The sequence below is a fragment of the Thamnophis sirtalis genome, unplaced genomic scaffold (assembly GCF_051295495.1).
Source record: "Thamnophis sirtalis isolate CommonGarterSnake01/CBP01778 unplaced genomic scaffold, rThaSir2_p1.2 scaffold_3, whole genome shotgun sequence".
In the NCBI taxonomy this organism is placed as follows: domain Eukaryota; kingdom Metazoa; phylum Chordata; class Lepidosauria; order Squamata; family Natricidae; genus Thamnophis; species Thamnophis sirtalis.
This window is the reverse complement of record NW_028261383.1, coordinates 145,684,255-145,712,216: the sequence shown is the minus strand read 5'-3', so window position 1 is coordinate 145,712,216 and position 27,962 is coordinate 145,684,255. Positions and strand designations below refer to the sequence as shown.

The 27,962-nt window shown below is 40.4% G+C and overlaps 1 pseudogene; it reads left to right on the top strand.

Annotated features, from left to right (window-relative positions):
* The first annotated feature begins 8,435 nt into the window (after positions 1 to 8,435).
* Positions 8,436 to 17,363, top strand: LOC148048215 (SCAN domain-containing protein 3-like; annotated as a pseudogene).
* The last annotated feature ends 10,599 nt before the right edge of the window (positions 17,364 to 27,962 follow it).

Here is a 27,962-nt window from a genome sequence, read left to right as displayed (position 1 = left end):
AAGGTCTGCCTGAAGAATTCATCAGTGGCCAAGCAAAAAAGGGAACGAAATGTCTACGGACTGGTAAATAATATACTACCTTCATTAAGCCATTCACAGGAGGTGAGGAAATTGATATTGTGGTCAAGAGGCTTTTTATCATATACTTTTAATAACTTTGATGAATACATTAAACTGCTCTTGTAAACAAAATGTAGCACATCCCGTAAGGAATTCTATGGAATTTCTGGATACAATCTGGCTGGCTCCCAAGATTTTCTAGTTGAAATTAATCAGAGCTGTTTTTTGAAGTGTGTGTACAATATTTCTTAGGACATTTAGAGCGTAAAAAGGACTGTGGATGCCTCAAAAGGCTCATCTAGTGCTGTGTTTTCTTCCGATGCAGATGCTTTCAGAAGCAAAACCCGAGTCTCCATCCCCAGTACTGACAACCATACAACCTCTGGTCAGGAAAGAATCAATTTGCATAAAAACACAAATTGCGTTTAATAATAAATAAATAATAAATAAAATAAAAAAACAGATGACTAGGAGAAAAGAAGAGCAAAGGAATAACTTTGAATAAATAAGTTATTAGTTAGAAAATTAGCAAAAGGGTAAGCAGGGTAAAATTAAAGATGGGTAAAGAGATTGGCTTTTAATTTAAAATGGAATCCTTCCATGGTGGGTTCCATGTGGAAGTTCTCCTTCATGATGGTCCTCCTACTTTTCTATTTATGAAGAACGCTATGACTCCTATCCAGAAGTTCCCCTTAGAACAGGGGTCTCAAACTCAAGGCCCGGGGGCTGGATCTGGCCCATGGGGTGTTTAGATCTGGCCTGCAGGGCCGCTTTGGAAACAGCAAAGGACTGGCCCGCAGTGCCTCTGCCAGTGAAAATGGAGCTCGGGAGGGCCAAGCTCCATTTTAGCTGGCAGAGGGTTGCAGGAAGCTGTCACAGCTGAAAACAGAGCTCAGGAGACTGTTTTCACTGGCAGAGTGCTCGGGCCACACAGGTCCCCCCCCCAAGCATGAGTGACATTCCCATCCTGGCCACACCCACCCTAGCCCTGAGGTCAAGCATAACCTTGATGCAGCGCTCAATTAAATCAAGTTTGACATCCCTGCTTTAGAATTTTCTGATTTAAAAAAACAAAAACTTGGACATTTAAAAAACTGTTGGTGCCAAGATTATATGCAATGCACAGAGTGCAAGAAAATAATCCTATTGAATGTACCTTGGTTTCTAATACCTGCAGTTACATGGATGATCATGATAATAGTGGTGCTAATCGTCTGTCTATTGTGGATTATAATTTTTACATCATTTTTCCTTTAAGAAGCTCAGAACAATGTACAAAGGTTTTACACTCACAATGACACTGAAGGGTAGGCCTCAAACCAAGAGAAATTGGCAGATTTACCAGTTCTACAAGAAACAGTAGTTTCAAATTATTTATCAGGATTGCATTACGCCTGATAATCATCTCATCTATCATTACCAGGGTATGGGATAAATACATAATAAATATTTATTTACATAGATATAGCCATTGGGGTCTTGTAACATATATTAAAGTCAAAATGTGGTTTCCTTGTTTGTGATTTAGTGTTCTATGACAAGTCATTTGCTCTGTAATCCATGCTTATGATGGTGGGGAACAGTTTCTATGAGCTGGGAACTGACTATATGCCTATTAGTCAGGCTGCAGAAGACTTCCTGATGACATTGTGATGATACCAGAAGAAGCAATACCTTACTTTGGAAGATTTGGTGGGCAGAATAAGCTTTGGGGGATACTTTTTTTTTAATGCATCATTGAAATTTGACCATTTTGGCACTGAATTTCAATGGTGCAATTTCAGTATTTGGAAAATATATTCCAAGGCTGTGATGTACTTATACCTATAAAGAACAGATGTGTGCAAGCCACCATGTTCCCTTTGACACTCTATGGAAGTTGGACTTTGAAGACTCAAGATAGGAAATGTACTGATGCCTTTCAGCTTTGGTATTGGAGAAGCCTCCTGAGGATACCATGGGCAACCAAGAAAAGAAACAAATGGACCACTGAACAAATTAACCCAGATGTTAGACCTGACCCAGCCTGGTCTTCTAGGAAAGAAACATTCTCAACTCCATTTAGTAGCTAAAAGGTTACTTTTACTTAATGCCAAGTAGAATGGAGTGGAATGGAGTGGAATGGAATGGAATGGAGTGGAGTGGAGTGGAGTGGAGTAGAATAGAATAGAATAGAATAGAATAGAATAGAATAGAATAGAATAGAACAGAACAGAACAGAACAGAATTCTTTATTGGCCAAATGTGATTGGACACACAAGGAATTTGTCTTTGGTGCTTATGCTCTCAGTGTACATAAAAAGACAAGATACATTCATCAAGAATCATAAGGTACAACACTTAATGATAATTATAGAGTACAAATAAGCAATCAGAGAACAATCAATATCAATATAAATTGTAAGGATACAAGCAACAAAGTTACAGTCCTGCCATCATAAGTGGGAGGAGATGGGTGATAGGAACGATGAGATAGTAATAGTGATAGTAATGCAGCCTTAGTGAATAGTTTGACAGTGTTGAGGGAAATATTTGTTCAGAGGGATGGCATTTGGGGAAAAAACTATTCTTGTGTTTAGTTGTCTTGGTGTGCAGTGCTCTATAGCATCGTTTTGAGGGTAGGAGTTGAAACAATTTATGTCCAGAAGTGGTTATAGTAGCAAAACTGAATCTAAATATTTGTGCCCAAAGATTCCCTAGTTAACTTTCCCTTCTCCTTTCCACTGCCTATTATCTCCCCATTGTCCAGTCTTATTCCTAGACATCCCTGTAGATGGATAAGTGTTGAATTCCATTCCCAGATTTGCAGCCTTGGGATGTCTCAGAACAGCATGAAGTTCATTTTCGGTTCCCCTCTTTTCTTCCAACAGCTTCCCCCTCTCTCCCCATGTCTTATGGCAGGCTGGCATCTAGCAAAGCATGCATGCAAGTGAAGGATGGCAGCTCTGTCACCAGAGTTCTCACGCAAGGCTTAAATTACCCTACTTCCGACACAATATGTGGTAAAACCTAGCTTTCTGGAGAAGGTTTTAATTCTGGGAAAGCTGAAGGAAAGAGAAGAGGATAAGCAGCAGCAAGGTGGATGGACTCGATTATAGTAGTGATGTGGATGTCATTGGAAGGGCCAAAGGTCCAGTTTAAGGACAGATCATCGGGGAGAAAATCTATGCCACTAAAAGTTCGCAGTTACTTGATGGCACATAATCAATCACTTAAATCAATATTAGTATGCTGGGAAATTTGCAGGTTACCAATATTAGGTTATAGTTTAATATTTGAGATGAACCCAGTCACCTGTGGTTTATTCAATTAACCATGGTTAAGCAAGTCATGGCTTCGCATTCTGTCATAATGCAGTCAATATCTCATGGATATTATGAATCAGTGCCTAAGGATACGCAGAAATACATTCTGGACTTACAGTTTGAAGCAACCTAGTTGAAATACAGATTTAATAGCTTAGGCATAATTAAATCTTTATCTAAAGAAGAAAATGCTTTGGCATTGTTCTCCACTCCTGTTCTGTGAGCCAGATATAATGAGAGTTGTAAGTCCAACACATAAGAAGGATACTGGAGATGGAGACCCTAGCCCTAAGGCAGTGTTTTTCAACCTTTTTTGTGCAAAGGCACACTTTTTTCATGAAAAAAATCACGAGGCACACCACCATTAGAAAATGTTAAAAAAATTTAACTGTGCCTATATTGACTATATATAAAGTAATTCTCTTGAATCCTCCGCGATTGTTGCTATGGGCGCACGCATGGGACATCAGTGACGTCCCTGCGTGCGCTACCTCCTGGCGGTCCCTGCGTTTTTAAAGTAAACGCGGGGCCACAGGGACTTAATACAGACAATGTTCCCTCTAATTTTTTTTCAGTGTGAGCAGAAAAGTATAGTGTTTGAGCGGCATATTTTCATGCCTGAGCACCTGAATTTTTTCACAGATGTCACCTAAGACAACAACGAAATCAGTATTATTTGAAACTCAAAGTTATGTTTATTCAAGGTACCTGCTTAATTAAAAGTGTTATATAATATCAGTATCACTTAACAACGGTCCTGCTTAGCAACCAAAATGTTGGCTCAGAAACTGCAAGTCTTAAAGCTGTCAAGTTACAAGACCTTTTCACCCCTAACCCTTTAGAAAAAAAAATCCCTTAACAACGGTCCTTCAAAGGGATAACACGGGGGCCAGCTCAGGTGCTCTGCTTGGAGCCTCCACACATAACCGGTGTGCTCCACAAACGTTCCTGCTCACTAGCTCAAAAGGGCCCTCGCTGTTTCTCCAGGCAGCCCTCGCCCCTCCGTCCAGCCGAAGGTCGCTCCTGGCCAGGCAGGCTCCCCGCAGCTGCTCAGAGGCTCGCTCTCCTCGTAGCACCGTGAAATCCTTGGGTGGCTCCCAGTTCCTCTGCAATACAGCCAGTCCTTGACTTAGCCTCCACGCAGAGCACCTGAGCTGGCCCCCATGTTATCCCTCCCCCTTCCTCCTCCGCCATGCTTTTGAGGAGCCATTTGGCCGCGGGAGCTAGTAGGAAGGCGGCGGAGGGGGGGGAGCAGGGAAAAAGGCCTCATGGCTTCTGAAAAACCACGGAGGTGGAGGCGGCGGCAGGGGTAACCCAGAGCCCAGCTGAGGTGCTCCGGAGGGGGAGGCACCGCCGCCACTGCCTTGGGTGGGGGTGCCTGCGGGAGCTTTGGAGGCTTCACCTCGGCTGCAGCGTTGGCGGCAAATCCGGCAGTGCTGTTGGAGGAGGAGGAGGCAGCAGCAGCTATTCCCCTCAGCTTCGGGAGCCTGTGGCGCAGTTTGAAACGGCTGCGTGTTTTTCCCACGGCACACCTTACACTATGTCACGGCACACTAGTGTGCCGCGGCACAGTGGTTGAAAAACACTGCCCTAAGGAATAGGACACAAATGCATGTAAAGGAGCTCAGAAATATTTGCTTAAAGGATAATGGTGTATTTATTATTTGAAGCATTTAAATCCAGAGTTTCATCCTGAAAGGCTGTTACTGTGACTTGTTTAACACAAAAACAGACATCCCTTTTCCTTTGGTTGATGCTAGGACATAGAAAAGAAATGGGGAAGGCATATGCCATTCTTCACATTTTATAGCTAAACATAGATAGTCCTTAACTTAGAACCATTGTTTAGTTTAGTGACTGTTCACAGTTAAAATGGCACTGACAAAAGTGACTGATGACCATTTATGACATGACCATTGCAGCATCAGACACTTGGCAACGGGTTTGTAACAGTTGTAGGGTCCAGGGGTCATGTGATCACCTTTTGCAACCTTCTGAGAAGCCAAATCAATGGAAAGCCAGAGTCATTTAACAACTCTGTTATTAACATAACAAGTGTAGTGATTCATTTAACAACTGTGATAAGAAAGGTCATAAAATGGGGCAAAACTCGACAATTGCCTTCTTAGCAATAGAAATTTTGGGCTCAATTGTGGTCATAAATTGAGGACTTCCGAGGCTTCCCCCCCCCCTTTGTTCAAAGAAAAACAAGTATTGCACATTCAATTCAATAGGATAAAGCAGGGCCACATTTGAAGTTGTGGAGCACCCATCTTCTTTAGGAAAGTCTCCATAGTTAAGCTGTCACTGCCTCTTGTGGGAATATCTTGCCAGTTCAGAAATACTTGGGTTTTGTGTTTTACTTTTGGAGAAGGTCTCCCCCAGAAGTGGTATTCAGCCGGTTTGGACCAGTTTGCCTGAACTGGTAGTGGAAATCACAGATGTTCCCATCCCCGCCCACCCACCTCAGCTCTATGCTGTCCTATTTAAGCACGTCTTTGAGTCTGGGCGCATGTGCAGAAGATGCATGCATGAGCAAAGTGTATGCGTGGAAGGTGCGCATGCACAGAAGAAGCGCATGCACGGCAGGGTTGTGTGCACAGAAGGTGAGCATGCAGAGCGAGCACGCACATGGAAAACCAGTGGTAACAAAACATGAAACCCACCGCTAGTCTCCCCACTCTCAAGTACTCAAGACTGTACGCACTGGTCTTATCCTATCCCATTCCATGCACACTCAGGTTATCAAGTGGAGGGGGTGAGGGTTAGAGAGAGATCACTGCTTGATCCAATGTCAAAAGCGCCAAGGAAGAAACTTTTCCTGTGAATTGGAAGGGCAAAATCAAAAAGTGGAAAGGGACAGATAAGACCTTTTATACTTCTTTACTGTATTTGGCCTTCTCCTCCATTGTATTGTGTCCTGAAGTGGGAATGCCACCCTGGAAGGATAGATTCTACAAGATGAAAAGGGGTGTGAAGATCGGCTTCCAGGAACATGAAAAATGCCCAAGTTTTTTCCTCAATAGGCAAGAGGAGAATAAGAGGAATGCCAAAGAAAGATGCTCTGAGAAGCAGGAAATCAGGTATTGTCAGATTGCAGCGTCCATCCCTTCTGAACATTAGCCATGGTGGCTCAAACTAGTAGGCGCTGGATTCCATTGTCTTTTGAAAAGTCATAGGCTGTTTATCTCTGCTGTAAACCAGAGTATTCAGAGCACCAGTCAGAACAGGAACTGAATTGGACATAAATGCCTTTTGTTCACAGTCTAGATCAATTAAAGGAATTCCAATTTTGTGGGAAATACTGTTTGTTCTTTCTTTATTCTTAGTTTACTAGGCTATAAACGCTTCCTGCGTGACAGGTTTCCCTTATCCAGCGTCACCAAATTAAGCTACTCTAACCCCATGATTTGCTGCCCAGCCCCTCTGGCCGTAATTCCACACCTGCCACCCTTGCTTTCAAGATCTGCCAACAGTGCATGTTTACAACATTGCAAAGTTCACCCTGCTAAGCAAATAGGACCAGCAAGATATAAAAGGCAGGAAGAGTTATGGCCGAACTGCAAAGAGAAGCAGAAGTATTTTGCAAAAGGGACAGAGGAGTCTGCAATAAAAGTCACTACAAATGAGATCTGGCAGTTGGGTCATTAAAGTGTCACAGTGTCTATACAGCCCAGGAGTGACAAGCGCTGGCCCACAGATGTTCTAACTGGAGAACCCAATCCATCAATCTTTCAGCCTGTACCTGGCTTTAATTGTTGGAAATCTAAATGGCTGGGAAAAATCATATCAAAAATCTGTTTTCTCATTTTCTACATCACTAGTAATCCATATCCAAAGTTCCGCGGATACTTCACCTGGTAGGAATATCACTGAAAAGCTGGTTTCCATGGGGACAGCCCAACAGCCTGCAACAAAGTACATTAAACACATAATAGTGGGACACACACACACACACACACACACACACACCTTGTTTATTATTGTTTATATCTCCTGTTTTTCTTGGTGTTAATGCCCAAGGCAGATACCAATAGTACATATTGGGATTTAAAACTTTAATTATGAGATCAATTACAACAATACAATTTAATATGTAATTAGGCTAACTTAAGAAGCATGTTAAATATCTCCAAATGCAACCAATTAGAAATCAATTCAAAATAACAAAAGCTTAAGCACATAGAGAAGACTTTTCTTGCTAATGGAAATAGATTGTTCATCTTCAGTGAACTCAACTAATAAGGACCAAGTTGAAGAGTTCTCAAATTTTGTAATCCTGTGATAATTAACACAGCTATGAGTAACTCCTAATAGCCCAAATAAGATTAATGGTTTTAGTGGGATTAGTGTTGGGCAAGAAATAAACCAATCTTAATAATTAAATATTAATTCATAAATTGAACAAAACAATGATAGAATCTGACAGTTTTTAAAAAATATATTACTTTCATTGGAAATAAATCCCAAATGTAATCAAATATAAAGCCATGTTTTTAAAAAGAGAAGAGAATCTCATTTACTGTAGTATACTTCCTGATTCTACTTCTGGATTTTACTACTGCATTGAGATTATTCTCTTCTGTTTTCCATATTTGTTTTGGATAAATATTTGCTTTTTACAGCCCATGGTGCTAGCTGTCTCATTTAAGTTTTGTATGCCTTTTATGCAGTGGTGGGATTCAAATAATTTAACAAATGGTTCTCTGCCCTAATGACAGGCTGGTTGGGTGTGGCTGGGTGGTCATGTGACTGAGTGGGCATAGCCAACTTGATTGGTCTCACCCTTAGAAAATTTCTCCTTAGTCCAACTCAATAGAACAGAACAGAACAGAATAACAGAGTTGGAAGGGACCTTGGAGGTCTTCTAGTCCAACCCGCTGCTTAGGCAGGAAACCCTACACCACTGCAGACAAATGGCTATCCAATCTCTTCTTTAAAACTTCCAGCGTTGGAGCATTTACAACTTCTAGAGACAAGTTGTTCCACTGATTAATTGTTCTGTCGGGAAATTTGAGGGGTTCCTACAAAAATGAGGGAGTCAAACTATTTTCCAAAGTACCCAAAGGCATGACAAGAAACAATGGATGGAAAGTAACTAAAGGACAACCTAGGACTAAGAAGAAATTTCCTAAGGGTGAGACCAATCAACCAATGGAATAGCTTGTCTTCAGAAGTTGTGGGTGCTCCATCACACACAAGCAACACAGTTACAAGATAATTTGAAATCTTTACAGTGTAATACTGTAAGCTAACTCTGAAATGCTGAAAATGCAGGATCAAAATACATAAACATAGAAACAGCATTGCAACCCTATCCCAAATTAATAAAATCAATTCTGCTAATTAAAACGTGTATTTAAAAAGACACAAGAACTCTGACAAGAAACTCCTGCTCCGTATTAACATTTTTAAAACTCCTTCTCTGGCCTAATCCTGTCAAGAACAAGGAAAGATTCGATCTAGAAATAAGGAGGAATTTTCGGGCATTGAGAACAATCAACCAGTGGAACCGAAGTTGCCTTTGGAAGTTGTGGGAGCTTCATCACTGGAGGCTTTGAAGAGATAGGACTACAATTTGTCATAAATGGTGTAGGGTCTCCTGCTTGGGTGGGGGGTTGGACTAGATGACCTATAAAGTCCCTTCCAACTCTGTTAATCTGTATGATCTGTAAATTTCTATTGTTTCAGTGCTGACTGCATTCCTGTGGTTTGGTTATCACAACTAAGTATTTGCATGTTAAATGGTTCTTGGCTGTCTCCCTGGGCCAGAGCTATTAACTGAAGAGAGAGAAAAGTTGGGGGGGGGGGAAACGACCTCCCTTGCACTTTAAGCCTGAGTTTGTTAGACTTTTTCTGCTGAGGAAATGGCTATGTGGTTATTTCTTCTTTTTCTTTTCCCTTCCTTTGGTTAATTATAAATGGGAATGTTTGCATTGTGTGAGAGCTACTGGAATCGGTAGGCAGGCAAGCAGTTCGCAGAACTCCACAAAGAATTAACAAACAGTTCTCCTGAACTGGTGAGAACTGGTTGAATTCCACCACTGCTTTTATGTAAACTTAGAGAGATACTGTGCATAGGTAGGAATTTTATTTTGAAGGAAGGTAAGAAGAAATATCAGTGAATTGCCCCACCAGAACAGTACTGAGTAAATCAGTTCTCAGTTTATCATCATACAGATTCACTATCTTTACTAACACCCACACTTCTGTATAGACACTCCAAAGACTATTTAAAGTAATAGGTAAATATACAAAACATTATTGGCAGATTTGCTGGAAACTCATATCAAATATTTTATAGAAAGTTCAAACCCAGCTTTTGGCATTCCATGTTGATGGATAAAGTCTAGTAATAGTTTATCACATACTGGACAGTTGTCAGCAGTTATATCCTGCCAAAAAATAATAAGAGTTTAATCCATTTCAACTGCATTAAAAAGCTGCATTACACATTAATCAAAGTAAATAAAACTGACATTTTTGACACAACAGTGTTTCAACCGATTGAAGTCCAACATTCTGCAAAACAGATAAGCATGCATAACAACTCATTTACAAATAATATACTGTAGCATAACTTACAAATTACAAAAACAACGTTTTTGGCAGTTCATAAAACTGTGGTGCCTTTCTTAGGAAAAGGAAGCAGGTAGAAAACCCATTTGCAAGCTCGGTAATACTCAAAGGTTCAAACTTTACAAACCTACCTAAAAGTTTCTATTTATTAACAACCTCACCATTTCAGCCTAATGAATGAACAATGTATGAAATTTAACAGTCTAAGAACAACCGCCTAGAGCAGGGAAGTGCAGTCAGGGGAGGCAGGGGAGGCAGAGCCTCACCACTTTCATCATGAAAAGAAAAGAAAAAGTGTAAAAGGAAAAAGGCAAGAGCTGAGGCCAGGCTGTTTAAAAAATCCTCTAAAAAAGCACCCTCTACAGGAGGAGGCAGGAGAACGACATGCTTCATCTAGTCTGACTTTAGGCATTTTATGATCACTCAAGCAGAATTAAGCAAGGTTTAAAAGCCTAAAAATTCCTGACATAGGTGAGGCACGTCGTTCTCCTGCCTCCTCGTGTAGAGGGCGCTTTTTAGAGGATTTTTTAAACAGTTAAGCAGAGTCATTCTCTGACAGCAACTAGCTCAGCCTAACCTCAGTTCTTGCCTTTTTCCTTTTACATTTTTTTCTTTCCATGATGACAGGCAAGAGCAGAGTTGAAATCCTCTCTGAAACACCTGGAAAAGATGTGGGTCAGAGGGAGGGGGAGGAATTCAAACTTCATCCTCAAGTGTAGATTCCTCCCCAAGTGTAGTTTGATTGCAGGCAGAGCCACGTTGCCTTTTCAAACACACACACACACACACACACACACACAAACATACAGTTGGATAAAACTATATAAGCCCAGCTTCACTGATTACAAGTTTGAAAAGGCAACGTGGCTCCGCCTGCAATCAAAAGCTCGGATCAACTCCAATCCAACTTCTCTGTTTGTGTTTGTTTGAGAGAGAGAGAGTGAGAGAGGGAAGGGGTAGGAGAGATAGTCCAATCCAACTTCTCTGTGTGCGTATGTCTGTTTGAGAGAGGGGAGGGAGGGAGAGAGGGAGGAAGGAGGGAGAGGGAGAAGAAAAAGAATGAAGGAAACTTTTTTGCAAAGGAGAAAAACAAATGCTGTCACTTTAAATCGGAATTGAGCATGCCTGACTGTGGAATTCTGGGAGTTGAAGTCCACAAGTCTAAAAAAATTTGAAACCCACCACTGTGTCAGTGCCTCACCAGCCATAAACCTCACCACATGTCACTGATCTAGAGACATACTTTTGTGTTTGCATTTGGGTCATGATGCATTTTAAAATGTTGCAATTGTTTTGCAAAGATCCAACAACCTTGTGTTGGAGGAAGTATACAAATCCACCAAATTATGAATAAAGTCTCAGAATCTCATGCTAAAACTCTTCATTCTTTTTGAAAGACAGGAAGGCTGTATCACATCACAATAATCCCAGGATAAATGAGTTCTTCCAAAATAGTAAACCCCAAGGAAATTTCCATTTCTATGTGGCAACTTTAAAATTTGTGCAATTGAGTCAACTCTGCTATGCCTAATAATGATACAATTGAATTCCATTATGGATAAAATGCTCTATGTGTGTGTGGATGGATGGATGGACGGACGGACGGACAGAGACAGACAGTAAGTCAGTCAGTCAGTCAGTTTTTGCTTTAAGTCTGATTCTCATGAAAACATTAGGCATCACCTCTCTTGATTAGTTAAACAACACCTCCCCCTCTTGGACACACATGGTATTAATTTGCTTGCTTTATAAGAGAAGAGGAAGGTTAGATTTTAGCATTGCAATTTAAGGGTGCCGTTAATTAATTACTGCATGTATGTACTATTTAATTCATGGATAAATGCACACATTTACACAGGTACCAGGTAGACATCCTAAGGTTGCTCTGTCACCATGCCAAAGCTGGGGCATGACACAGCAAGAGAAACCCTCTGCTGTCCATAGATATTTAATGAGCTGGTGGAGATTCTGCAGAAGAGATTTGATGCAGACCCCTTTTGCCATTTGTCAGAGTTCAGCATCTGCCTAATGACCTGCTGATATTTTCTGCTGATCCTGTCTTTGTGGCAAAGGGCTAATGAGAAGAGGATTCAAACAGACTATCAATGAAGGCAGACCTGTATAAATGCACCCCCCTTCAGGGTGGATGAAGGTTAGCTCTTGTTACTCCCAGCATTTTCAAATAGGAGCTGCCTGCACACAAATCCAGCCTTTTGGGTAGTTTGAGGTGAGCTGATGCACATTTTGGATATGATGGCCTTGCTTTATGCAAGGCAGCAGAGAGCCAGTCAAAAGGAGGCTCTTCCGGCTAATTTATTTCAAAGGGAGAGCTAGAACACTTTGAACTTTTGTGTCAGCACCTTTCACTCAGGAACATCAAAGCCTCTTGCAAGGCAATTAGTTAATGAGTTGGTCAGCCTTTAGGAAGCAAAGGAATGAGGCTGCCAGCCAGCAGGGGGAAAATATAGAAACTGATTGGTCTAAGAGGGCTATTCTCCTTGACTGAGTGATTTACGATCTGAGGCTGTCCATTTCAATGCTATTGAAAAGAAATCGTCTCTGAATTTCACTGAACTTAAAAGTGGTGTAAATATGCACAGGGACAACTTTTAAAAATGAAAACTACTCTTCTTCTTTGAATCTTACTTGATTCTATACTTTGGGATTCCTCCTGCTACCTGGGAGAGATCAAAGTGAAATATAAAGAAACATTTGAAAGCACAAAAGATTATTAAGAGTTTCAATTTTTTCTTAAGACTATGGAATAGAATTCTTTATTGGCCAAGTGTGATTGGACACACAAGGAATTTGTCTTTGGTGTGTATTCTCTCAGTGTACATAGAGAGACAAGATACATTTGTCAAGTATCATAAGGTACAACAATTAATGATAGTCATAGGGTATAATAAACAATCAGGGAACGATATCAATATAAATTGTAAGGATATGTTGGAAGAAATGTCCTTCTGGGTTCAGTTCCAAGTGGGGAAAAAGACACTGGAAACATGGAGGCTGCTTAGAAAGATGGTTTAATGGTGGACAGGACCACATGGCTTGAGGTCCTGGGGAAAAGGGTGATCACATGCTTTCAGGTGTTGGGTGAAGAAGAAGAAGGGCCGAGGGAGGGGCTTGCAGGGCTTTTAATAATTTGTTTGGCCCCACCTATCTGTTTCCTGTTCCTGTGTAAGAAATGTATTCTGATTGGCCGTCAGACTCACATGGGGCCATGCAGGGGCAACTCTCTAGGCTGAGTCCAGGTTTGGTTGAATTCTCAGATGCCATGTGGTCAGTTGGGTAAAGGGCTTATACTAGCATGCCTTGATTCTATCACCCTGGAGCTGATGGGGTTGGGTCTTTGTTATGTAAATAGACTGGCTTGGCATCTTAATGGCCCATTGACAAAAGGGGGGGGGGGTGTAGGCAGGAAGCTGCAGGAAATAAAACATGTTTCTCCCTTTTTTACATCTAGGGAAGTATAATATACTGCCTTTTCAATATTTCCTAGGATATTTCATTTTTCTAGGAGAGGGGTGGGTTTTAACTTCCTACAGATAATAAAGTTACAGTCCTGCAGTCATAAGTGGGAGGAGATGGATGATAGGAATGATGAGAAGACTAATAGTGAAGGGGAATAGTAATAAGGATATAAACTTGTTGGTTTTAGTAGAAACATTTGTTTTTTGTAACATACATATATTATGCCTTGTATTTGTAATGTACCATATTTTTCAGAGTGTAAGACGCATCTTTTTTCCTCAAAAAAAGAGGCTGAAAATCTGGGTGCATCTTATACACCGACTACAATGTTTTTTGCCTCCTGAAGCCCCGCCCCTTCACCAAAATGGTCATGCATAGCCCTGTGGAGGCTTTCAGAGAGCTCCTGGGAGCTGGGGAGGGCAGAAATGAGCAAAAAAACGGACTGTTTGTTGCCCCCCTCCAGCCCCCAGCAGCACTCTATAAACCTTCATAAGGCTATGCATGCAAGTTTTTGCACTCTGCAAACCTCTGAAAAACGGGCCTGTTTTTGCAGAAAACAGATCATTTTTTGCTTGTTTTTTGGCCCCCAGCCACCCAGGAGCACTCTGCAAGCCTCCCCCCAAGGCTATTCATGCCCCCCCCTTTTTTTTTAAAGGGCCCATTTTTGGGAGGTTTGCAGAGTGCAAAAACTTTTTTTTTCCTTTTGGAAAGCTCTTTAACTGATTGATGAGAATTACATTGATCAAGTGCTATGCCAGCAGAAACAAAGTTTTAGGTGCTGCAGATTGTCAGCAATTTCCTTCTCCAGCACATGTATAAATACACTTGGAAACATCTATTTACCTACCTACTCTCTCTCTCTCCCTATCTACTGTATTTCTCTCTGTCTCTCCCTCCCTCTCCCTCTCCCTACCTACCTACTCTCTCCCTACCTTCTGTATTTCTCTCTCTATATATATTTCTCTCTTTCTATCCCTCTACCTATCAACCAACCTACCTACTCTCTCTTTCCCTCTCCCTACCTATCTACTGTATTTCTCTCTCTATCTCTTTCTATTTCTCTCTATCCCTATACCTACCAACCTATCTACTCTCTCTCTCTCCCTACTATATTTCTCTCTATCTCTTTCTATTTCTTTCTCTCCATCCCTCTACCTACCTACCTAGCTACACACATTCCCCCACCTACCTACTGTATTTCTCTATCTTTCTATCTATCTATCTATCTATCTATCTATCTCTATCTCTATCTCTATCTCTATCTCTATCTCTATCTCTCCCTTTATCTACCCACCTACCTAGCTAACTAACTAACTACTCTCTCTCTCTCTCTCTCTCTACCTACCTACCTACTGTATTTCTCTCTCTTTCTCTCCCTCTCTATCCTCTATCTACCCACCTACTTTATTAAAAAAATGCCTCTTCAAAACCTTGGTGAGTCTTATACTCCGGTACATCTTATACTCTGAAAAATACAGGTATATCCTTGCATGCTGTAAATGCCTTTTGTTCCCTGCAACTGACTTCCTATGGCACTGTTATTAGGGTCTGTAGAATATCTGGCAAGTGTCAAAACCTGTGACCCTTGCCATTTGAACTCTTATCAATCTGCAATCTATGGGCATAGAACTTATCCCAGAATGGAGCTGTAAAGTGCTGTAAAACTGACACTTTTGATATGTCCCCCTTCTGCCTAAGAACGTATCTCACCTTTGATCTGTGCCCTTCACAACAGGGGGCCAAATGGCCAATCGTGAGAACAGAGGAAAGAGATAATGCTGATAAGGCTAGTGAGGAGTATTGTAAAGCCAGGATGTTATTTGATGTTTCTGTCTGTATAAAAAAGAACTACACCTTCTCTGAAGAGTAGTGTCAGGCCTACAATTATATTCCTTTTAGAATTTTGGCCTGCCATACTTTCTCTTATTTCATTATGCTGTTTCATTAGTATAGTCGATGGGAGGGGGGAATAGAAGGAGTAGGATTGTGGAATGTATTGTTTTTTATTCTTTACTAGAAGCCAAGGTCATCCTTTGTCTCCGCACCAGTACACCTGACCGGAAGAAGTTGGGTGTGGATGCCAGCGTGGAAGAAGAAGATTGGACCATGTGATGGATTGTGGGTGTGGGGACAAGATCATGAACTTTTAACTGGGTGGAATTCTGATGTCATTTCCAGTATTGGAATTCCATAGCAAGATGCCAACATGCCTGCCTTATTAAATTGGAACTTTAAGCATAGTTTTGCCTTCAGCTCTGATTTAATTCTGCTTGGTATTTGGAATGCTGACAAGTAGTTCTTCCCTACATATCCTTGGGGTATGTTGAGAACAAGTGACAACCATGTCTTTAAACTCTAATCAAAGATTAAAGGCTGATAAGCCTCCGTTTAAGTCTCATGTGACTTGGATGTTTTCTCAAACTTCTATGGGTCTCAACGTATTTTCAAACCTTACAATAGTAATGCAGCCTTAGTCAATGGTTTGACAGTGGTGAGGGAATTATTTGTTTAGCAGAGTGATGGCATTGGGGGAAAAACTGTTCTAGTGTCTAGTTGTTCTGATGTGTAGTGCTCTATAGCAGTGGTTATACCAGGCAGTTATTTCATTTTTCAGGGAGGGATGGAATGAAAAGGGGCAATGCAGGGGTGAAAGAACAGAAGGGGGGCAATATGGGGAAAATGGAACGAGAAGTTTTGGGGACACTTATGAGACTTTTTTCGTACAGTGAACCACTGTATATCTGTCGTACAAAAACATCAGATTGTTTGCTATTAGTGGATTGAACTGTGTTTTAAAATGTTCCTCCAGTTAGCTTCAGTACAGAACGCCGTACATATGTGAATATGCATCGCTCATCTTCATGCCCATTGTGCAGCAGCCTCTCACTCTACCCATACAGTGGTGCACCCTTGGCCAGAATGGGCAGTGATGGAGGGGTGAGCACCTTTTCGAAATATCGCATGCTGAGTGGCTGTTCCCTGTGATGTCAGCTGTAATATCAACGTAACTGTTGAAACTAGGTTTATCGACGTTCACATGTGTTTTATAGTGTTCCAGTGCAGTCGAAGATTTGATTTGCAGTTAGTGCCTTTCATTTTGAAGACTTCTCAACATGGCTGAGAAGAGGAAGTCGCCAATATTCAACAGAATACCTAAAATTGGGATTCATTCCATTTCCTTCCAACATACAGCTTCCGTTTTGTCTTCTTTGTGAGAAAACATTTTCAAATGAAGTGATGAAGCCTTCCCGATGAAAGACCATTTGGTAAGAATTCATTTGGATAAAGCCGACAAACCGGTATCATTTTTCCAATCCTTAAAGGCCAAGTTTGAGGGTCGCAGCACTGTTGAGAAGTTATTTGGAAAATCGTCACTCAATGCCAACAAGGGGCTCATTTGTTCCTATGAAGTATCTTTGTTGATAGCAAAATGTGGCAAACCTCACACTATCGGAGAAACACTGATTTTACCAACAGTGAAACAGATTGTTGCCACCATGTTGGGGCCCAGCGCAAGCACTTTCACGCAATCGATTCCTTTGAGCAATAACACCATATCAAAAAGAATTGATGAAATGGCTGCTGAAGTGGAAGAAAGGCTTATTGACACCTTGAAAAGTACAGAATTCATGATACAGATTGATGAGTCAACGATTCGTGAAAATGAAGCCTTGTTATTGGCTTATGTCCGTTTCATCAACGGAAATGAAGAGATCAGGGAAGCTGTTATTTCCTCAAAATTTAGCCACCGACACAAAAGGTTCTTCAATATTAAAAAAGGTTGAAGAGTTTTTTAATGAGAAAAACATCCCTTTGACAAACGTCGTGGCATGTACAACCAATGGAGCTGCATCCATAGTTGGATGACATCGTGGATTTCAAGCTCATCTAAAATCAGTTGTATCTGGAGTTATGACTGTCCATTGCATCGTTCATAGATGAACGATGCACTTTGTCTCAAAAAAATTGAGTGGCCGTTTGCATGAGTCTATACATTACGTCATTAACGCTGTGAATAAAATTAAGTCAAATGCCTTGAACAACCGACTTTTTCACAAGCTTTGTGAAGAAAATGACGAGGAGTTTGAACGTCTCCTTTTGCACACCGAAGTAAGGTGGCTTTCAAAAGAAAAGTGTTTGCGGCGATTCCACCACCTTTTTGACACAGTTGTCAAATTTCTTGAATCCATTGATCCAAGTCTAAGCAGTTCTCTTAAACTTCAACATCTGGATGTAGCTTATCTCACTGATGTTTTTGACAAGCTGAATGAAGTGAACGGAAAGCTGCAAGGAGATAAAATCAATTTTTTTTAAGGCCAAAGGAGTAATCTGCTCATTTATTTCCAAATTGGACCTCCTTGCAAGCAATATGAATCGCCAGGAGCTGTATCAGTTCCCAAGCCTTGGTAATGAACGTCAACTCCAAGCAGAAGATTTTTGCTGCCATTTTACAGCAACTAAAAGAAGATATGGAAACCAGATTTTATGATCTGATAAATCTGGAAGTGCCCACTCCGTGCTAAATCCTTTCACAGCAGACTTTGCACAACTTCATCCCAAACTGCAAGAGCCACTGACAGATCTGAAATACGACTGTGAAGCCCAATCACTTTTTCAGAGTTACGGCCGTGAAGCTTTTTGGGTGAAAATGAGGAACACTTACCCAATATTGTGGGAGGAAGTTAAGTTGCTTCTTTTTCCACTTACTTAGTGGAGAGTAAGTAATCCGCCATCCAAACGATCCTTTTAGTGCCATCCAAACGATCCTTTTAAGCCAAGCAACATGTTGAAGATCACAGAGCGCGGTGATTTAAGAATGAGATTAACAAAAATGGTTCCAGTCATCAAGAAATTGGCATCAGCTCACCAAGCACAAGGCAGTCATTGATGTTCTTTTCTTGTTTTTTGTGTACATACATTTTCTTCGTTAATAATTGTCTCAGCTCTTATTGCTGTATTTGCTTCCATTGGATTTCGCGTTCCAGTTTGTGTTTTCGGCTTCATTTTTGAATTCTTGTTGTGCTCTGTAAAACATTTTGCGTGTCTCTTTGTATTGTACTTTTTTAGCATGCACTCCAGTTTGATATTACATTTTCTCGGTTTTATGGTTTCAATTTTTTTTGTTGTGCTCCATGTAAACTTTTTGTGTAGATATATATATTTTTCTTCAGTTTAAGGCATTAAATTTGTCGACCTGATTTTTGTTGCTTTCCTTCTGTAAAAATATTCTTTTGTGTCTTTTTAACTCTTTTTACAGTGTGCATGAATATATATTTTCCTCGAATCTTAATTTAGTTTCAGAGTTTTCGTCTTGAAATTCTTAGTTCCTGCATTGCGGTTTGTTCTTATGCCCTTTTTATATTTATTTTTGCGTCTTAAAATTCACTTGTAATTAAATCATTAAATGTTACTGTTTTTTTCGGGCATTTCATTTTCTTGCAATTTAATTTTGTTTTCAGTGGTCATTGCATTTAAGTGTCTTGAATAAATAAGGTAATAATGAAATACATGTATCACGAAGTTTGGGAGTAAAGAGATGGAGGCATCAGAATTTTTCACACAGTTGAGATATGGGGAAAAGACTTGAAATAAATTATTTGCATCGATATGTCCTGATGACAATTTTAAAGAAAACAAGAAATGTCTTTGCATAAATTGAAGAATTATTTCCCTGTGTTGTGATTGAGAAGTTATGTTGGGGAAGGGGGGCGATGATAACTTCCTCAATGGCTCAAAGGGGCGATTCTTTCAAAAAGGTTAAGAACCACTGCTCTATAGCATTGTTTTGAGGGTAGGAGTTGAAACAATTTATGTCCAGGATGTGAGGGGTCTGTAGATATTTTCATGGCCCTCATTTTGACTCCTGCAGTGTACAATTGGTAGCAAATGTTTTTTCTGCAGTTCTGATTATCCTCTGACTGTCTTGTTGGGTTGCAGAACCAAACCAGACAGTTATAGAGGTGCAGATGACAGACTCAATAATTCCTCTGTAGAACAGAATCAGCAGCTCCCTGGGCAGTTTGAGCTTCTTGAGTTGGCGCACAAAGAACATTCTTTGTTGTGCTTTTTTGATGACGTTTTTGATGTTAGGTGTCCATTTTAGGACTCAAGATATGATATGATAAGACAACTGGCTGGTGAATGTTTCTAAACAAAGAGATAAGGAAAACTTGTGAAAGATCATGTAACTCTAGGACCACATAGAGCTGGATGGTCTAAAGGAAGATATACATAAAAAAAAAACTTCAAAGATGCTGCAATGGTCATAAGTGTGAAAATGGTCATAAATCACTTTTTCCAGTGCTGTTGTTACTTAAAATGGTCCACTAAATGAACTGTTATAAGTCGAGGGTTCCATGTACTTGTTTAAAAATCTGCAATAAGATTTATATTTTTAAAAGTCTGCTTTGAATGAATCCATCAACAGGACAAAGGAAAAAAATCTAAAGGTGTAATTGAGTTGTTTAAGATGAATGACTAAAGGTAAGACATAATTAAGATTAAAGAAGGGAGATAAACTTTACATCAATTTGTGTGTGTGTATACACACACACATTCTGAAAATGATGAAAACAAATTAAATGAGCCTCAATATACTGAAAGGAATTAAAAATAAATATGAGAAAATGATTTGGGATAAAACTGAAATAGAAAAATGCTGGAAGGAGTATTTTTGGGATTTATATGGGAATTATAGTGATATATTGAAAAAGAGAACTGAAATTAAGGCTAAGTTGTGTCCAAAGAAAAATTGATGTAAAGGAAATTATAAGTACTGTGAAAATGTTGAAAAATGATAAGGCTGCAGATAGAGAAAATGTTACTGGAGAAACACCAAAATATATATTTAGTATGCTTATGTTGTGCTATGGCACTTGCATGCAAGTGCATCCATGCTTTACAACAGTATAATGAAATAATAATAATATTCTTTTGTATGGAAAGATAGCCCCCAAAATATAGAAAAATTAATTTATTAAATGTGGTTGGCAGGATTCTGGTCAAAAGATATAACAACCATGAATAAAATCTAGGATGTGCAGTGCAGCTTTATGCTGAACAGTATTTCCAAAGACCATATATTTCATCTTCAGCGGACCATTGAGATATGCATGAATGTGGGAAAGAAACTTTATTGTACATACGTTGATTTAAAGTTCATGCTAAAGTGAATAGAATTGAATTAGGGAATGTTTTCTGTGAATATGGAGTAAAAGCTTGGATGCTGAATGCAATCGTAGTACATGATGAATGTAATGCATGCATTAGAATAAATTAAATGGTTAATGCTTTTTGAAATGCTTATTTCAATACTGGTATGGAAAAAAGACAAGCCTATGTGATGTTCTCCTGGTTATTTAATGCACTTATCCTTGTAGTAACTTTAGAGATGTATTAGGTGGGGTTATGAAGGAGCATGTTCTTTATATTCAGATGATGTCACTGTTACATAAGAATTCAAAGAATTTGCAGTGATGGCAATAGACTGAGTTAAGAATTGAAAGTTAATGTATCAAAGCAGGTGCATTTGTCAAGAGATGGAAATGAATGGCACATGGATGGCAAAAATTACATTAACTTAATTTGTGTACCTCGGCAGAACGCTTATTTAAAAATGAAGATATGGGTTGATAATATTTATTGTGAAATACAAGTGAAAAATTGATAGTGCTTCTGCTCACTTTGTTACGCATAAGCGAAAGATGCCAGGAAAAACATGTCAAAAAATTGACTGCAGTGCGAGTTGGAAATTTATAAGTGGAGTAAGGGGAAACAAGGGTCAGGAATGAATGGGTGCTAAGAAAATGTAGACTGATGGCAAAAGCAAGTGGTCAGCGCAAAAGTCAGAAATGAAATTTGCCATAGAAAGAGGATGAAGGCAGGCTGAATTGCAAAGAAAATATACGGAGGGAAAGTGAATGTGTGGAAAGAAAGATAGTAAACGGAGTTTGAGTAGACGAGATTGCTAAAAAGAGAAAAATGAGACATTTAAAGGACAAAAAGTTATGTTTATAGCAATGGTGGGATTCTTTTTTTTTTTTTTACTGCCAGTTCTGTGGTAGTTGCTTGGCTTGGTGGGCATGGCAGGGGAGGTTACTGCAAAATCCCCATTCCCTCCCGATCAGCTGGGACTTGGAGGCAGAGAATAGATGGGAATGGGGCCAGTCGGTAGTTCAAATTTTGAACTACTCAAAATGTCCGCTACCGGTTCTCCAGAATTGGTCAGAACCTGCTGAATACCACCTCTGGTTTTTAGCATATAAACGTGGTAGAAGGAAAGATAGTTGGCAAGGACAGAAAAATAAGGAGTTGATGTAAACTAAATTAAGTTACCTTTCTTTTGTCTCCTGATTTCCAAAATCTTTTGCTCAATATTGAACAGAACTTTGCAGATGGGGAAGAATCTGATGGGTATGTACTTAATTAGATTAACACTTAATATTGTTCTCAGAAGGAAAAGTGTGCCATTGAATCTTTAGCATCTGACAGCCTATTGACCACAAGGATGTAGAAACAAAGATGCATTTAACCTCTTTATTTTCTGCATCATTTGCAGCTCTTTTGCTGACTGATTCTCCACCTGGTAAAATGAAGTTAGCTAGATAGCAGTCTTTCCTACCTCATTCCTGTATTTTCTTAAATAAAGTTTTTTTTTAAATTACTTTATTTATTTATTTATTTATTTATTTATTTATTTATTTATTTATTTATTTATTTATTTATTTATTTATAAAATTTATAGGGCGCCCAATCCCAGAGGCAAAAGCATTTATGCACCTGCTTCACTCATTTTGTTCCGGGTAGATTCCCATTCTTGGGAATACATAATATCTCTCTCTCGCACATGCATGCAAGTACATACGTATATATTTGCTTTCTTCAACATCAGCAATTTATCTTCTCTCTTTGCCCAGAGAATAGCAATAGCACTTAGACTTATATACCGCTCCACAGTCCCTTATAGCCCCTCTGTAAGCAGTTTACAAAGTCAGCATATTGCCCCCAACAATCTGGGTCCTCATTTTACCCACCTCGGAAGGATGGAAGGCTGAGTCAATCTTGAGCCTGGCGAGATTCCAACTGCCAAACTGAAGGCAGCCGGCAGTCAGCAGAAGTAGCCTGCACTACTGCATTCTAACCACTGCACCACCAGGGCTCAATCCTTTCTATATGTAGATATCAAACTATTTCTCATACATCAGGACTGGTGCCATTACAGATGTTTAAAGTTAATTCTATTGGCCTGCTGGCCAAGCGGATAATTACATTGTCAAGCAGTCCCAGATGTGCAATGATTAGAAAGCTGTCTCCTCCATGAGCCAAGAAGAGTTTATCTCCAAAATCGGGTTGTTTCCCCTGCTCTGCTCTAATAAACCCTCCTGCCTTCTTTCTCTTCCATACACACAATAGGATTTTTAATATTTCCAAAACAGAGCACAGAGTGAACCTAAAATAGCTTGAGCATAACAGATCATAAAACTGTTATCGCTGTCATAAAACAATAGCAAAAATAAAAATAGAAAAAGGAAAACACTATAGTGGATGCTGTTTCTAAAGACACCAAAGTTTAGAAATATCTTAGCCTGTTTCCAGAAGGATGATAAAGAGGCTGCCACACAGGAGCTGACATTGATGCTTATTTGCACCACAATAAGCCTCCACAAAACAAGTTTAATACGGTAATTGAATTAACCTTTTACTGAGTTGCACAGTATATCAAGCCATGTAAGAACAGTTACAGAACATGCTAAATCACCTAAAATCAATCATATTGTGTTCACATATTGTGTGAACGCAGCCACTCTTTCATTGACATGGATATGGGTAAATGTTTGGTTTGGTGTGGGTATCAACTTTTTTCAATGTTGACTGGAATGTCAATGCCATACTTTTCAAAAACCCAGCTTTCTGAGTTCAAAACATGCCAAGACTCTAATGTCAATATTCTCAAGTTTTGGCAGGACCCTGAAAGGGATCACAATAGCGGTGGGTTCCGGCAGTCAGTACTGCCGGTTTGCTCATGGTTGCTCCATACACGTGCACACACTTTGTGCTCGCATGCTCAGTGCAATAAAAATTGCAGTACAGGCACCGCCCGAAGTACTGGTTTGGGGGCGTGGCAGCCCTGGGTCGCTGCCGGTTCCAGTGACCCAGGCCACCAAACTACTACTGATTCAGCCGAACCAGTCCAAACCAGGAGGAACCCACCACTGGGTCACAAGCAACTTAGAACAGGTCACAATTTCTTTTTTTTAAAAAACCCTGATCATGTAAACTCTTTCTGGACTTTGTTTCTTGTTTTATCTATGCAAATCAACTGTGGGCCAGTCCAAGCAAAGCGGAAGCAAATCCCAACAGTGCTTCTATTTTGCCTTGACAAAATAAACTCCCTCTAGTCTTTGCTCTTCATTTTGGGAGCAATATCACAAAGTTTGAGAAGTTTGAGAAAATATATTATATTTATCATATATATGTGGGAAACCATATATAATTATGCATCATTATAATATAAGCGACAGATGTGATGGCTCAGTGGCTAAGATGCTGAGCTTGTCAGTCAGAAAGGTCAGCAGTTCGGTGGTTCGAATCCCTAGTGCCGCGTAACATTGTGAGCTTCCGTTACTTGTCCCAACTTCTGACAACCTAGCAGTTTGAAAGCATGTAAAAGTGCAAGTAGAAAAAATACTTTGGTGGGAAGGTAACAGTGTTCCGTGTGCCTTTGGTATTTAGTCATGCCAGCGACATGACCACGGAGATGTCTTCGGACAGCTCTGGTTCTTCGGCTTTGAAACGGAGTTGAGCACTGCCCCCTAGAGTTGAAAATGACTAGAACATATGTGCGAGAGGAACCTTTAGATTTACCTTTATAATATAAGCGGTCATGGCACTGCAAAATTGCAAAGCCACTTCTTGTAATGTGAGCCCTTCCTCAGATTTAACAGTATTAGGAAACAAACAAAGCCATCTCAAAGCAGTCTCTTGCTGCACTCAAAATGGAGAGATAGGAAACCAGGGCCCGGGCCCTTCTTACTCCACCACTACCACCACCCCAAATATTAAGTGATTTCTACAGGGTATGAAATATGATTCTCTGAGTAATTTCCTTGAAGCCCTTTTCCTCTCCCCCCTCCTCACCCCCTACCTTCTAAGATCTTAAAAGGCCAAGGAGGCCAGGCAGACTGACAGAAACATGGAGGATGGTTTTGGTAAAAGAAACTAATGTGGTAACGTGGCTGTGGTCTGGGAATAAAACAAAACTAAAACCTGTAACAGATGTTAAATGTGTAAAGAGTATGGGAGACAGGGCTGGGTTTCAACCGGTTCGCACCGGTCCCTGCGATCCGGTTGGTCGCCGAACCCGGAAGTAAGTAACTTCCGGGAACGGCGAAGGCCCCCCCCCCGCGCCCGCGCGCGCTCGCACACCCGCGCCCGCTCCTTACCCGGTTTTTTTTTAATTTCGCGCTTTCCACGCATGCGCAGAACGCCTGCGCGATCCTCCAGGAGCAGCTGGAGCATCGCGCAGACGCTAATACGCATGCGCACACCGCGTGCGTGCGTGAGGACGCCCCCGGCCTCGTTCCAACCGATCCGGTTGGAACGGGGCGAGAAACCCACCCCTGATGGGAGAATACTATAAAACCCAAGAGAAAAGAAAATCCAAGAAAAATCCAAGGGATAAATTCCATTTTATACTCATAAAATTAAAGGGAAGCTTATCTTTCTTTTCCCCTGATAATTTAGGAACAATCTGCTAACATTTGAACAATACACCTGGGCCTTTTTTTGGGATTGTGCAGCTACCCTCTTATGGCTGCCCCGTGACAATTGCAAGCTTGGAATTACATTTGCGCCCTCCCACTTCCTCCAAAGCACCTTTTGGAGACTGAATCTTAAGCAAAGCACAGTCCTAGCAAAGAGAGTCTGATGCATTGAGCAACTTCTCGAATGCTGGAGCTAAACAGAGTCACAGGTGAGTTGGTGGTCTTAGAAATTGATCTAATTAACAAATGCCTGAGATCCAAGTGGGGATGCAAAGAGATCTTGGATGAACTTTCCTCCTCTTACAAGTAGTCCTCAATTACCAACGGAACGAGGACTGGCAACTTCATCACTAAGTGATGCGGTTGTACAGCATGATATTGTGTGACCATGCTAACTTATGACAGCAGTTATGGCAGTGGCAGTTGCCTTATATTAAGCAAACCCCGCACACCGCAGCATCCCACAATCACATTTATCCATTTGTAGTCTCCTGCTGGCTTCCCCCACTGATGTTGTCGGAAGCCACAGCTAAAAGTCACAAATAGCAGTTGTGGGTTGCTGTGACTATCACAACTGCAAGACAGTCACCAAGCACCCAAATTCCAATCACGCAACCGCAGGGACCCTGTAATGGCCACAACTATGAGTAATGGTCATCAATCCCCTTGTTCAGTGTTGTTATAATTCAGAATGGTTAGTGAAAAAGTAGTCATTGAACGAGGACTACCTATATATCCATGAATTAATTAATTAAGTAGCTTCTTTGTTCAATTTTATAGCTGTTCATCTGAATCAATGACTCTGGACAGCTTACAATTCCAAAACATGCCAAGGTAGTGAGGTTAGGCTGCTCCAATCTTCCCTACAGGGAACAGCTGGGTGGGCAGGGGTACCAGCTTAACAACTGGTTCGCTGAGTGTGCGTTTGCTGCTGCGCACTTGCGCTGTTTACAGAGAAATCACCTTCCTCATTACTCATGGGGAGGAAAACAGCTGAGGAGCGGCAATCCACTCTGCCGTATCTTATCAGCTCAGCTTCAGAAAAGGGAACATAGGTGAGTATAGTGCAGGGGCGGGCAGGTGGGCCCAGCTGATAGTCGGAACTACCGGTTCACCCAAACCGATAGAATCCCACCCCTGTGGGTAGGTGAATGTTTACTGACGTCACTTGGGGCACATTTACATGTGTTCATCACACAACAGCTGCTGGCTTCTGATGATCACCCAGTTTATAGATGCTTGTGACATATGAACCCTTTAATGATTGTAGCCTCCCAAACTAAAGTTGGTTTGCAGCATTTCTCGTTTCTTTAGGAGGAAGTCATTATACCTATCGGCCCAATTATACCTATCTTCCTGTTTACTGATATTTGAATATAGTTTTTACAGCAAAGGGCATCATGGAAATTATTCCTATAGTCTAGCCTTTTGCAAGCCTATTTAAAAAGCTAAAATATAGTCAATAAAGAAATATAGGAATAATGTCTATGTTAGGGTACTGGATGGAGACCAGGAAATTTACTTTCAAGTCTCCACTGGGTATGAAGCTCATCTGGGAATGTACTTGCAATATATAACCTATTGTTGTTATCTCTTTTATTCATTAAACATGAAACTCAAGTCAACTGAACATTTAAAAATGTATCATAAATATCATTGACTGGTGCTAATGGTTGATACAGATTGCTGCCAGCCTCCTAGGTATCAACCAAGTATCTTCTTAAAATGTATGACGTTCCAAGTAGCATAGTTTTTTGCAGTTCCCTTGGTGTTATTGCACGAAGCTGCAATTTCTTGATGTATTTTATAAAACTCTTGGACATGGTACCAAGCGCCCCGATGACAACAAGTACCACTGTTACATGTTTCATCCATAATCACGTAATTTCGATGGCCAGGTCATGATATTTCGTGATTTGTTCCAGTTCTTTTTCTTCAACTCTAGGCTCTCCTGGTACAGCGATATCAATAAATTGTACATTTTGGTTTTCATCAACTGTGATATCTGGCATGTTGTGTTCCAAATAATGATCCATCTGTATTCAAAATTCCCACAAGATCTTCACGTTCTCATTTTCGTTTGTTTGTTTTTCACTTTATGTTCCGATGACTTTTTGGATTACAGAAGTCGTATTTTTTACCTAATGACCAGTGGATTAATATAGTAATTCAGTCATATTCATTATTAGTTTATTATTCCTTTAAATCATTGTTGACTCCTGGCAACTGTTTAAATCCTTGCAACTTTCTTGATTTCAGAACTGATTTCAGAAAAACTTTCTCAGCTTTCAGAAGTGGTTTGCCATTCATGTGGCTGAGAGAGAATGACTGGCCCAAAGTCAGCCAGCTGGCCTTGTATCTAAGGTGGGGCTAGAATTCATGGTTTCCTGTTTCTAGCCAGGTGTCTTAATCACTACACCGAACTGGCTTACAGGAGAGAGAGAGAAAAAAAGGGGGGGTAATGTAAGTGCCCTTTTTCGAGAAAAAAGTGAGATCTCAATAGTAATGATTTCCTCTTATTGTAGAAACCATATTCCAACTGATTAGCTACCTTGAAAGGAGACATTTCAAGGGAATAGAAGATCATCAGTGGCACCATGTCTCCTTAGGGTGGTATCTGCAAAGCTCAGCAGCTTAAAAATATGTGGACTTCGACTTCAATGGAGCTTGAAGATGGTTTTGGGGTTGGGGGAATGGCTCAGGGCCTAATCAAAATAGTGCAATTTCTGTAATAAGGGCTTTTATTTATTTATTTTTATTTTATTTCATTTCTCAGCTT